This window comes from Macaca fascicularis, chromosome 19 (assembly GCF_037993035.2).
Source record: "Macaca fascicularis isolate 582-1 chromosome 19, T2T-MFA8v1.1".
Classification (NCBI taxonomy): Eukaryota; Metazoa; Chordata; class Mammalia; order Primates; family Cercopithecidae; genus Macaca; species Macaca fascicularis.
Genome location: NC_088393.1, coordinates 22084787 through 22098285, shown reverse-complemented (window position 1 = coordinate 22098285; position 13499 = coordinate 22084787).

Genomic DNA, 13499 nt, shown 5'->3' with positions numbered 1-13499 from the left:
CACAATCTCAGCTCACTGCAACCTCCACCTCCTGAGTTTGAGTGATTCTCCTGCTTCAGCCTCCTAAGTACATGGGATTACAGGCATCTGCTACCACACCCAGCTAATTTTTGTAATTTTAGTAGAGATAAGGTTTCACCGTGTTGGCCAGGCTGGTCTCAAACTCCTGACCTCAAGTGATCCACGTACCTTGGCCTCCCAAAGTTCTGGGATTACAGATGTGAGTCACCGCATCCAGGGAAGCCTACTTTTATTTAATTACTGTGTTTTTTAAAAAATTTTTACAATTGACATAAGTGAATTTATTTATCGAGTCAATTTGTTCAGGTAAATGCTAGGGAAGTTTCATAAGCATGAGGATGTTTTTATATATGAATGTATCAACCATGACAGTGCTTGCTGTGTAACAGATGCTTCATAATAAGGCAGAAATATTTGTGCTGAAATTAGTTCGTAACTTTGAGTCAGATATAGAAAATATCAGCTGAGTGTGGTGGCTCACACCTGTAATCCCAACTTTGGGAGGCTGAAGTGGGTAGATCACCTGAGGTCAGGAGTTCAAGACCAACCTGGCCAACATGGTGAAACCCCGGCTCTACAATAATACAAAAATTAGCCAGGCATGATGTCAGTTGCCTGTAATCCCAGCTACTTGAGAGGCTGAGACACAAGAATTGCTTGAATGCAGGAGGCAGAGGTTGCAGTGAGCTGAGATAGCACCATTGCACTGTAGCCTGGGTGACAGAGTGAGACTCTGTCAAAAAAAAAAAAAAAAAAAATCAATGATGAAAATATAACACTGATTTTTGATATGGAGAAGACACTTTTTTCCAGACTATAAAGCTGAATCATGCTGAATTTAAAAATAAATTCTGCTGCTTTAATTATCTTCTCCCCCCCCCCACTTTTTATGTTTATTCTAACTATGCATGTATCATAGCCCTTTTTCTTCTTGTTCTGTTATGGCTGCAGGTTCTCACTGGTGTCTATATACCATGTCATGTCACATGGTACATTGTAGGTTCTGATGAGAAAGTTGGTACTCTTTAATGCACTGAAAAATTGGTTTTAACCAGAGAGTTTGCTTATCAATATAACTTTCAGATCAGTTAATTAAAATAAAAGATTTATACTTTCCAGAAGTGAGAAGAATATATCAGTTAGCATGGTTTTATTTGTTTATAAAAGAAAAACCAACCAGGCTTGTTGGCTCAAGCCTGTAATCCTGGCAATTTGGGAGGCCGAGGCAGGTGGATCATGACATCAGGAGATCAAGACCATCCTGGCCAACATAGTAAAACCTTGTCTCTACTGAAATACAAAAAAATTAGCCCTGTGTGGTATTGCACGCTATAGTCCCAGCTACTTGGGAGGCTGAGGCAGGGGAATCATTTGAACCCAGGAGGCAGAGATTGCAGTGACCCCAGATTGTGCCACTGTACTCTAGCCTGGTGACAGAGCAAGACTCTGTCTAATAAATAAATAAATAAATAATCGTGTTAGATTCTCACATAAACTGTGGAAAATGTAGTGTACTAAAATATGTATCTTAGAAATTTAATTTTTAAGAGAGTTGATTGTAAGTGAACAATTTCAAATTTACTTTTTTATAATATAGGACAACTACTTATGTTTCTATGCAGAATTTTTAGTTTTTAAGTGTGAATGTTAAAGTTGGCAAAATAATAAAATGACATCTGTGGACTTGATATTTGAAGTATTATTTTTTTTTTCATGTTGATATTACAATTTGGAGGAATTTCTCATTTTTTCTAGTCTACAGTTTTTATTCTTAGTCACCCAACTGCAGTCAACTCCTTGGTCATTTTCTCTGGAAAACTTTTGGAGAACATGGCTGCTTTTGGGTTAAAATATTTCCTGTTACTTCGCATAAAAGCTAGTTTACTGTGTTCACAGAGTGGCCATTCATGGGACCATAAGCAACAACTTCACCTTTTAGTGTTTTTCATACTATTACCATCAACAACAGAAACTCCAGGTGCCCCATGCTCGAATTAAAAGCCCTAACTTACATTGGCTCTTCCCATACACTCTGCTGGATCAGAAAATGCTGTTAAATATCAGAGTTCTTCAGCCGGGCATGGTGGCTGATGCCTGTAATCCCAGCACTTTGGAAGGCTAAGGTGGGTAGATCACCTGAGGTTAGGAGTTCGAGACCAGCCTGGCCACCATGGTGAAGCCCTGACTCTACCAAAGATACCAAAATTAGCTGGGCGTGGTGGCAGGCGCCTGTAGTCCCAGCTACTCAGGAGGTTGTAGCAGGAGAATTGCTTGAATCCAGGAGGTGGAGGTTGTAGTGAGCCAAGATTTTGCCATTGCACTCTAGCCTGGGTGACAAGGGCAAAACTCCATCTAAAAATAAATAAATAATAAATAAATATGAGAGTTCCTATGTTCATGGCTGACAAATGACAAAAACAGCACAAAAACTATATATTTTTGATACTATTGAGCTGTTAATGACAAAAATACAGTATCTGAAACATTGTTATTAATATGTAATATATAATTATATATAATATATTTATAATATATATAATTATAATTATTATATATAATACATATAATTTTATATAGAGAGATAATTTTTAGACAAGAATCTTGCTCTGTCACCGAGGTTGAAGTGCAGTGGCACAGTCTCAGCTCACTAAAACTTCTGCATTTCAGTGTCAAGCAATTCTCATGCCTCAAATTCTTGAGTAGCTGTGATTACAGATGTGAGCCACTGCATACAGTTAATTTATGTATATATATACACACACACACACACACATATATATATTTATTTATTTATTATGATTTTTTTTTTTTTTGAGACAGTCTCGCTCCGTACTCCAGGCTGGAGTGCAGTGCAGCCTCTACCCTCTGGGTTTAAGTGATTCTCCTGTCTCAGCCTTCTGAGTAGCTGAGACTACAGGCATGCACCACCACTCCTGGCTAATTGTTGTATTTTTGGTAGAGACATGGTTTCACCATGTTAGCCAGGCTGGTTTTGAACTCCTGACCTCAAGTGATCTGCCCACCTTTGCCTCTCAAAGCACTGGGATTATAGACATGAGTCACCATGCCAAGCTAAAAATATATTTTCAAGTTGACAGATAAAATGCGTATTCTGCAAAACAATATTTTGAAGTTGTATACATTGTGACGTGCTTAATTCTAGGTAATTAATGCTTTACCTCACATAGTTAATATTTTTGTTGAGAGGTCACATGGCATTGTCTTAACATTTTTCAAAAATAAAAGGCCGGGCGCGGTGGCTCAAGCCTGTAATCCCAGCACTTTGGGAGGCCAAGACGGGCGGATCACGAGGTCAGGAGATCGAGACCATCCTGGCTAACACGGTGAAACCCCGTCTCTACTAAAATACAAAAAAAAAAAAATTAGCCGGGCGAGGTGGCGGGCGCCTGTACTCCCAGCTACTCGGGAGGCTGAGGCAGGAGAATGGCGTGAACCCGGGAGGCGGGGCTTGCAGTGAGCTGAGATCCGGCCATTGCACTCCAGCCTGGGCAACAGAGCTAGACTCCGTCTCAAAAAAAATAAAATAAAATAAAAAATTAAAATAAAAATACATTATAATGAACTATAGTCACTGTGCTGTATAACGAATCTTTTGAACTTATTCCTCCTATTCAACTATAATTTTATATATTTTTTTCCAACACTCCATTTCTTCTAAATACCTTGGCATCTGGCATTCACCTTTATATTCTCTACAGCAATAACATTGTTTTTTAGAATTTATGTGTAAGTGATATCATAAGATATTATTAATTCTGTGCCTGGCTTATTTAAATTAATATAATGTTCTCCAGGTTAATCCATGTTATTGAAAGTAGTAGAATTTTCTTTTTTAAAAGATGAATAGTATTGTATAAGTATACCGTATTGTCTTTATTTACGCATTAGATGTCAAACTATTGACTGTATTTTGGCTATTGTGAGGAGTGCTGCAAACAATATAGAAGTGCAAATGTTTCTTCATCCTGATTTTATTTGTTGTGGATATATGTCCAATATTGAAATTATTGTATTATGTAATAGTTCTGATTTTATGTTTTTTTGTGAGATCTCTTTTGTTTTTCATAATGGCTGTCCTCATTTACATTAAAACCAACAGTGTGGAAGCATTCCTTTTTCTTCACATCTATGACAAAACTTTCTTTTATTTTTAATAAAAATCATTCTATCAGTAGTGAGCTGATATCTCATAGTTTTTTTTTGGGGGGGGGGCATGCCTTTCTCTGATAATAATTGACATTGAGCATTTTTTATTATTTTTTTTTGGCTATGTATATGTCTTTTCTTGAAATTATTTAAGCTTTTTGCTTATTTTTAGTCGTTATTTGTTTTTTGTTGTATAGTTATTTGAGTTTGTTATATTTTTTGATATTAACCTCTTGTCACATGTATGATTTGCAAATATTTTGTCCCATTTTTTAGTTGTCTCATTCTATTCTATCAGATTCTGTGCAGCAGCTTTTTAATTGGAAGTAATGTGAGAGCCCGGCCCAGTGGCTCACACCTGTAATCCTAGCACTTTGGGAGGCTGATATGGGTGGATCACCTGAGGTCAGGAGTTCAAGACCAGCCTCATCAACATGGTGAAACCTCCTGTCTACTAAAAATACAGAAATTAGCTGGGTGTGGTGGCGCTTGCTTGTAATCCCAGCTACTTGGGAGGCTGAGGCAGGAGAATCGCTTGAACCTGGAAGGCGGAGGTTGCAGTGAGCCGAGATCATGCCACAGGACTCCAGCATAGGCAAAATATCGAGACTGCATCTCAAAAAAAAAGAAAAAAAAAGTAATCGGAGTAATCTATTTTTCATTTGGTTATCTGGGATTTTGAGGTTAAATACATTCACTGCCCACGCCAATGTTATTGTGCTTTCACTGTATTTTTTTGGTAGAAATTTTAGAGTTTCAGGCCTTGTGTTTAAGAACCTAATGTTTTTGAGTTGATTTTTATATGTGGTGTGAGATTAGGGTCTCGTTTTATTGCTGTGTTTGTGGATGTAAAGTTTCCTTAACACCGTTTATTGAAGATACTGTTCTTTCCCTAAGAAACTGTCACCTTTACATTTGTATAAAATGTATTTAGTTTATTACTTTACTGTTCTTTAGATTATAATGTACAGGTCTTTCAACTTTTTGGTTAAATGTATTTCAAAGTATAGTTACTAAAGTTTTTGTAGATGGAATTGTTTTTAAATTTCATTTTGATATATTCTGTATAGAAATGCTACTGAATTTTGGGTATTGCTTTTGTATTCTGTAAGTTTAATGAATTTGTTTATTATAATAGTTTTCAGTAATGTCTTAGGCCTTTCTATACTTAAGATTACATATAGAAATAGAAGATTATTAAACAGTGATAATTTAACTTACTTTTTCCAATTTGGATGCATTTGGTTTTATTTTCTTCCCACTTATGTTTAGTAAGACTAAAAAAGTGGGCATCCTTGTCTTGTTCTTGCTCTTAGAGTAAAATCTTAAACTTTTTTTGGTTTAGTATGTAGTTAACTGTGCATTTTGTTGTTGTTGTAAATGGTATTTATCAGCTTGAGGTGCATTTCTCCTATATCTATTTTTTTTCAGATTTATTATGAGGGAATGTTGAATTTTTTCAAACTTTTATTCTGCATCTGTTTAAATAGAGTTGTGAAATCACAACTAATTCTATCTGTGAACATCTATCTCTATGCATGGAAACTACAAAATTTAGAGAAAGTAGATAAACCTATGGATACATACCACTTCTAAGATTGAACCAGAAATAAACAGAAGTCTTGAAGAGAGCAAAAATGCATAAAATGTATAATGAAATTAAATTAGTAATTAGAAGAAAAAACTACCAACCACAAAAAGTCCTGGATCATATGAATCCACAGAAAATTTTACCACATATGCAAAGATGAGCTGGTCCTAGTGGTATTGATTGTTTTCCAAAAAAAACACCAAGGTGAGATTCCACCCTAACTTACTAAGTAAAATTAGTATCATTTTGATACCAAATGTAGTGAAGACAGCACAACAACAAAAACAACTACAGGCCTATATTCCTGATGAACGTTGAAACAAAAATCCTCAATGAAATACTAGGAAGCTGAGTTCATAAAGAAATGAAGTGGCCAGGCGCGGTGGCTCAAGCCTGTAATCCCAGCACTTTGGGAGGCCGAGACGGGCGGATCACGAGGTCAGGAGATCGAGACCATCCTGGCTAACACTGTGAAACCCCGTCTCTACTAAAAATACAAAAAACTAGCCGGGCGAGGTGGCGGGCGCCTGTAGTCCCAGCTACTCCGGAGGCTGAGGCAGGAGAATGGCGTGAACCCGGGAGGCGGAGCTTGCAGTCAGCTGAGATCCGGCCACTGCACTCCAGCCTGGGCTATAGAGCGAGACTCCGTCTCAAAAAAAAAAGAAAAAAAAAAAAAAAGAAATGAAATTATTTTGCCACAATCACGTGAGCTTTATTCTATGAATGCAATAATATTTCATCATATGCAAGCTAATAACTGTAACTCACCATGTGAAGATAATTTTAAGCAAAAAATTATACCACAGTATATGCAGAAATAGCATTCAAGAAAATTGAATACTGACTCATTAACATATTCTCAAAAAGCAGGCATTCAAGAAACATACCTCAATACGAGGCATCTATGACAAATCCTCAGCCAACATCATACTGAACAGGCAAAAGCTGGATTATTTTTATTCTCTTTAAGAATAAAAATAATACGGCCGGGCGCAGTGGCTCAAGCCTGTAATCCCAGCACTTTGGGAGGCCGAGACGGGCGGATCACGAGGTCAGGAGATCGAGACCATCCTGGCTAACACGGTGAAACCCCATCTCTACTAAAAAATACAAAAAACTAGCTGGGCGAGGTGGCGGGCGCCTGTAGTCCCAGCTACACGGGAGGCCGAGGCAGGAGAATGGCGTAAACCCTGGAGGCAGAGCTTGCAGTGAGCTGAGATCCGGCCACTGCACCCCAGCCTGGACAACAGAGCAAGACTCCGTCTCAAAAAAAAAAAAAAAAGAATAAAAATAATACAAGAATATTCACTCTAAACAGTCCTATTCGACATAATTCTGGAAGTCCTAGCAAGAGCAATCCAACAAACAAGGCATCCAAATAAAAAAAAGGAAGTCAAATTATCTGCACTGACGATATAATTCTTTTTCTAGAACACTTCACCAGAAAACTCTTCAGCCTAAAAAAAGACTAAAGCAAAATCTTAGGAGACAAAATTAATATACAGAAATGAGTAACATTTTTGTGCACCAATAACATTCAAGCTGAGAAAAAAATCAAGAACATAGTTCTATTTACAATAGCTGCGAAGAAAAAATAATATACCTAGAAATGCATCATATCAAGGAAGCAAAATATTTCTACAAGGAGAACATAAAGCTGCTGAAAAAAATCAGAGACAAAGCAAATACATGGAAAGGCATTTCATGCTCATGAATTGAAGAATCAGCATAATTAAAACGTTCATGCTGCGTAAAGCAAACTACAGATTAAGAGCTATTTCTATTAAACTATCAATTTTTTTTATAGAATTAAGAAAAAAAGGCTGGGTGCAGTGGCTCACGCCTGTAATCGCAGCACTTTGGGAGGCTGAAGTGGGTGGATCACTTGAGGTCAGGAGTTCAAGACCAGCCTGGCCAACATGGTGAAACCCTGTCGTTACTAAGAATACAAAGAAAAAAAAAAAAAAAAAAGCCAGGTGTGATGTTGCATGTCTGTAATCCTAGCTACTCAGGAGGCTGAGATGGGAGGATTTCTTGAACCCAGGAGTCAGAGGTTGTGGTGAGCCGAGATCATGCCACTGCATGCTCCAGCCTGGGCGACAAATACTCCATCTCAAAAAAAAAAAAAAAAAATTCTAAAATATGGAAGAATCAAAGAACTCAAATAGTCAAAGCAACTTTAGACAAAAAGAGCAAACCTGGAGACCTCCCATTTATCTTTAAACTGTACTGCAAGCTACAGTTATCAGTATAACATGGTTCTGGTACAAAAGTATACATATAGACCAACAGAAAAGATGAGAGATGCCTGAAATAAAGCTACACTACTACAATTGACTTACTGAAAAAGTGTACAGAAATAAAGGGAAAATAACTTCCTATCTAATAAATGATAGTGGAAAAACTGGCTAGTCACATGCAGAAGAAAACTGAATCCCTACCTCATGTCATAAAAAATGTAACTCAAGATAGATTAAAGACTTAACTCTGAGAGTCTTCAATCTACAAAAATCCTAGAAGAACACCTGGAAAGTACTCTCCTAGACGCTGGCCTCTGGAAAGAATTTATGACTAACACCTTATAAATGAATGCAACAAAAATAAAAGTTTTAAAATGGCACCTAAGTAAACTAAAAAGTTTTGCACAGTAAAAAGCTATCAACAAACATACAACCTACAATATGGAATAAAATATTTGCATACTATATACAGCAATGAATTAATACATGGAATCTAAAAGAAATTTAATAAAAAAGCAGACAAGTGATATAAATACTTCTCAAAGGAAGACATAAAAGCTGCCAATAAACACGCAGAAAATTACTCAAAATCTCTAATCATAGAGATGTAAAGTTTTGGAGAGAAGAAAATCTTTATAAACTGTTGGTGGAAATGCAAATTCAGCCCCTGTGAAACAGTTTCTAGATTTTTCAAAGAACTAAAAATAGAATTGCCATATTACCCATTAACCTCTTTTTAGGGTATCTACCCAAAGGAAAAGAAAGTATTTTACCAAAATGACACTTGCACTTACATGTTTATTGCAGCACTATTTACAGTAGCAAAAACATAGAATTAGGTACTTATGAATATTAGATTGGAATTTTAAAATGAGGCATTTATACACCATGGAATACTGTGTGTCCACAGAGAATAAAGTAATGTCCTTTGCAGCAACATGGATGTAGCAGAAGGCCTTTTTTTCTTTTTTTTTTTTTTTTTTTGAGACAGAGTCTCGCTGTGTTGCCCAGGCTGGAGTGCAGAGGTGTGATCTTGGCTCACTACACGCTCCACCTCCCAGGTTCATGCCATTCTCTGCCTCAGCCTCCCCTGTAGCTGGGACTACAGGCACCTGCCACCACGCCTGGCTAAGTTTTTGTATTTTTAGTAGAGACAGGGTTTCACCGTGTTAGCCAGGATGGTCTTGATCTCCTGACCTCGTGATCCACCCGCCTCAGCCTCCCAAAGTGCTGGGATTACAGGCATGAGCCATGGCGCCGGGGCCGAAGGCCATTATTCTATGCAAATTAACATGGAACAGAAAAACAAATGCATGATTTCACTCACAGGTGGGAGGTAAAACATTTAGTGCACATAGAAACAAAGATGGAAACAAACACTAGAAATTTTAAAAAGGAAGAAAGGGAGACAAGCCTTGAAAAACTGCTTATCAGGTATAATGTACACTACATGGGTAATGGAATTATTAACTGTGCAAACCTCAACGTCCTGATTTATACTTGTTACAAATTTGCACATGTACCACCTGAATCTGAAAATAATAAAATGTTTCGTGGTATAATGCCATGTTACATTTCTCCAGTTCTGAATTAGTTGTAATTAGGGTTGAGAGATGGAATCATTTGCCCCTTTGAGCATAGGGGTAAATGTTTTTATACCAGGTCTCCCCATGTTCTATAAGCTAGCCTCTCTGAAAGCTGTTGGCCTATAGCTCAAGAAATATTTTATTCCCAAGTATGCAGATAAAGTAAAAGACAATGTGAGATTGTGAAAATCATGCTAAATTCCTTCATTAGGAAAAGAAGACATTTTTCTTAAAAAAATGCATAAAAGTCTAATGTCCATAGCCTAAGAATAATGAATCAAAGAGTAGTTTCAGACCACACTGCTGCAAATGCTTACTCCATCACAAGAAGTAGAAATAATGGGTCAGAAAGTATTTTTTAGAGTACTTTTTAAAATCTATTGCGGTGTTTAAAATTTTGTCTTTATTATCTATCATATAGAAGTCTGTACTTTAAAAAGCCATGAATCTTATATTAATATGCTCACACATATATTTTCCCTAGAAAAGTGCTGGTGTGTTTGCAATGAATGTGTAGCATTTCTGGCTTTCTTTGTGCTGCTGTGTTTGTGTGAAATAAGAAGACAGGAAATAAAGCAGAGTTAACCATGACATTTCTAGTTTCTACAACCAAAACATCTGAAATGTGTTATGTCAACAATAAATAATGGCAGTATTTCAACATATAGAAATGTAAATTGATACTTTATATTTTTAGCTTTTTTATAGTTTATAAAAATTTATAGTCCCTGAATTATTATAAATTAAACAACTTGAACATGGAGATACCAAAAAGTTTTATCTAAATGATAGTATTAATATTTTAATAGCTTATGATTGTGAATCACAGTTGCCCCCACTGGGTTTACTGGAAAGCAGTTATTTATCTCCTAAGTATAGGTGGAGAATAGGTTTTTATAACCCTAAGCATACAGATTATTTATTTATTTATTTATTTATTTATTTATTTATTTATTTTGAGACAGAGTTTCCCTCTTGTTGCCCAGGTTGGAGTGCAATCTTGGCTCACTGCAACCTCTGCCTCCCAGGTTCAAGTGATTCTCTTGCCTCAGCCTCTCAAGTAGCTGGGATCACAGGCATTTGCCACCATGCCTCATTAATTTTTGTATTTTTAGTAGAGACAGCGTTCCACCATGTTGGCCAGGCTGGTCTCAAACTCCTGACCTCACGTGATCCACCCACTTTGGCCTCCCAAAGTGTTGGGATTGCAGATGTGAGCCACCTCTCCAAGCCCAGGCCTTTTAAAATTAGCACTGTTTAGATTTGTACAAAATTCCTAAGTTTGCAGTAACAGAAGCTTTAATATTTTTTCCTAATAGAAGTGAAAAAGTGGCCAGGTGTCCCAGCACTTTGGGAAGCCAAGACGGGTGGATCACCTGAAGTCAGAGTTTGAGACCAGCCTGACTAACATGGTGAAACCCCATCTCTACTAAAAATACAAAAATTACCTGGGTGTAGTTTTGGGCGCCTGTAATCCCAGCTACTTAGGAGGCTGAGTCAGGAGAATCACTTGAACCTGAAATGCAATCAGGAACCACTTGATACCGAGTTTCACTCTTAACTATTATACCCTCTCAACCTGGGAGGCAGAGGTTGCAGTGAGCCAAGATCTCACCATTGCACTCAGCCTGGGTGAGAAACCAAGACTCCGTCTCAAAAAAAAAAAAAGTGAAAAAGCAATAAAATTAGCTTTTTAAAAATAAGTTTAAAAGAAACTTCACATTTGTTCATTAGGCTTAGAAATGAGTACTTTAAACCAAAATCAAGTTCTACATACTATCTAAGGGTAAAAAGAAGTGGTTTGTAAATTCCTCTTTATGTCTACTAAATTGGAAAATTCAAAGCCAAAATGGATGAGAGGGTATAATAGTTAAGAGTGAAACTCGGTATCAAGTGGTTCCTGATTGCATCTCAGTTCTGCTGTTTATGGGCTGCTTGACCCTTCAGCTGTACAGTGAGGATAATGGTGCCTAAATCCTAGGGTTTTGTTAAAATTAAAGCAGGTAATACAAATAATGTGCCAGAAGAGCATCCAACACATGGCAAATGTACAGAATATTTAGCTCTTATTTGTCAATTCTGTTAGATTGTGATCAATGTTAAGCCTAAAAACCAGGTAACCACATCAGTGATTGTACCTATGTTCGTTCTACTCAGTCTGAGGCTGTATAGTAGTTGAATGTTTCTAATACTATCCTTGCCAAATTATCATATATTCACATATGTTTGTGTGTGTTTCCTGAAATTTTAAGATGAACAAGCATTTTCTTCTCTGGCCAAATTTCTTAAAGCTTTTTTTGGTCTTTGGTTCTAAAAAAGTATTAGTATTTTTGATTGGCAAATCAGAGTTGTATACATTTATGGGGAACAATATGAAGTTTTAGTATATGTATATAATATGGAATGAAAAAGTCCAGTTAAGTAACATCAATTGTCTTATCATTTTTGTGGTGAGATATTTGAAATTTACTCTTAGTCATTTTGAAATATACAATACATTACAGTTTACTGTAGTCACACTGCTGTGCAATATATCTCAAAACCTATTTACCCTGTCTATTTGAAACTTTGTATGCTTTGGTCTACAACTCCCCCTCCCTTCCCCTCCCCTCTTTCGATGGAGTCTCACTCTGTTGCCCAGGCTGGAGTGCAGTGGTGCAGTCTCGGCTCACTGCATCCTCCCTCTCCCATGTTCAAGCAATTATCCTGCCCCAGCCTCCTGGGTAGCTGGGATTATAGGCATGCGCCACCACGCCCAGCCAACAACTCCCTATTTTCTTCTCACCATACCAGTGAAACAACTGGTAACCATTGTTCCACTTTCTACTTTTGTGAGTTAAAATTTATTAGATTCTACATATAAATGAGGTCATGCAGTATTATTCTGCCTCAGACTTCTTCCATCTAGCGTAATGTCTTCTGAATTTATCCATATTTTTTTGCATGATAGGATTTTCCTCTTTTTGAGGCTGAATAGTATTCCATTCAGTATCTGTGTCAAAATTTTTTAAAATTAATTTAAATATGTATTTATTACTAGTTGAAAAATTTGTGTTATGAAAGGATACTTCCGTGTTAAGCAGGTATTAATGCAATTCAGCATTAAATATCTTCCTAATAGTTTGTACTGAGCACTAACCATAACGCTATATATGTGTCAATGAATTTAATTCTCCCAATAACTTAATGCCATAGGTATTATAAATATTCTCATTTTACAGAGGAACAAAAAGAGCCACTGAGAAAAAACAACTTGCCACAACAGCCCAGGCTGGAGTTTAGTGGTTTGATTTTGGCTCACTGCAACCTCCACCTCCTGGGTTTAAACGATTCTCATGCCTCAGCCTCCTGAATAGCTGGAACTACAGATGTGCAACACCATACCTGGCTAATTCTGGTATTTTAGTAGAAATTGAGTTTTTACATATTGGCCAAGCTGGTCACAAACTCCTGGCTTTATATGATCCTCCCACCTTGGCCTCCTAAAGTACTGAGATTACAGGCGTGAGCCACTATGCCCAGCCTAATATAAATATTTCCTGAATGCAGGAAAAGTTATGCAGATAGTTTCTCGTAGGTTAACATAAAAGAACAATTAGCAAAAACATTTGAATGGGATAAAATTAAAACCATATCTTTTCAATAATTGGTCATAACTGCTGTGCTTTTTAAAATGGCTAGATTACTAACATGCAAACACAAGACTTTGGTTTTGCTCAATTATTAAGTTTTTTAATATTTTGAAGTCTGAAATCCTGGCTAAAGATTTTTAAAAGAATATTTTTAGGTGGCTTTTTAGGGTTTCCAAGGCAATACAAGAACATTTTAATAGGCAGGAAAATGCATTCTACATATACACATTGTGCTTCTCTGATTTGCTTTAACATTGAAAAA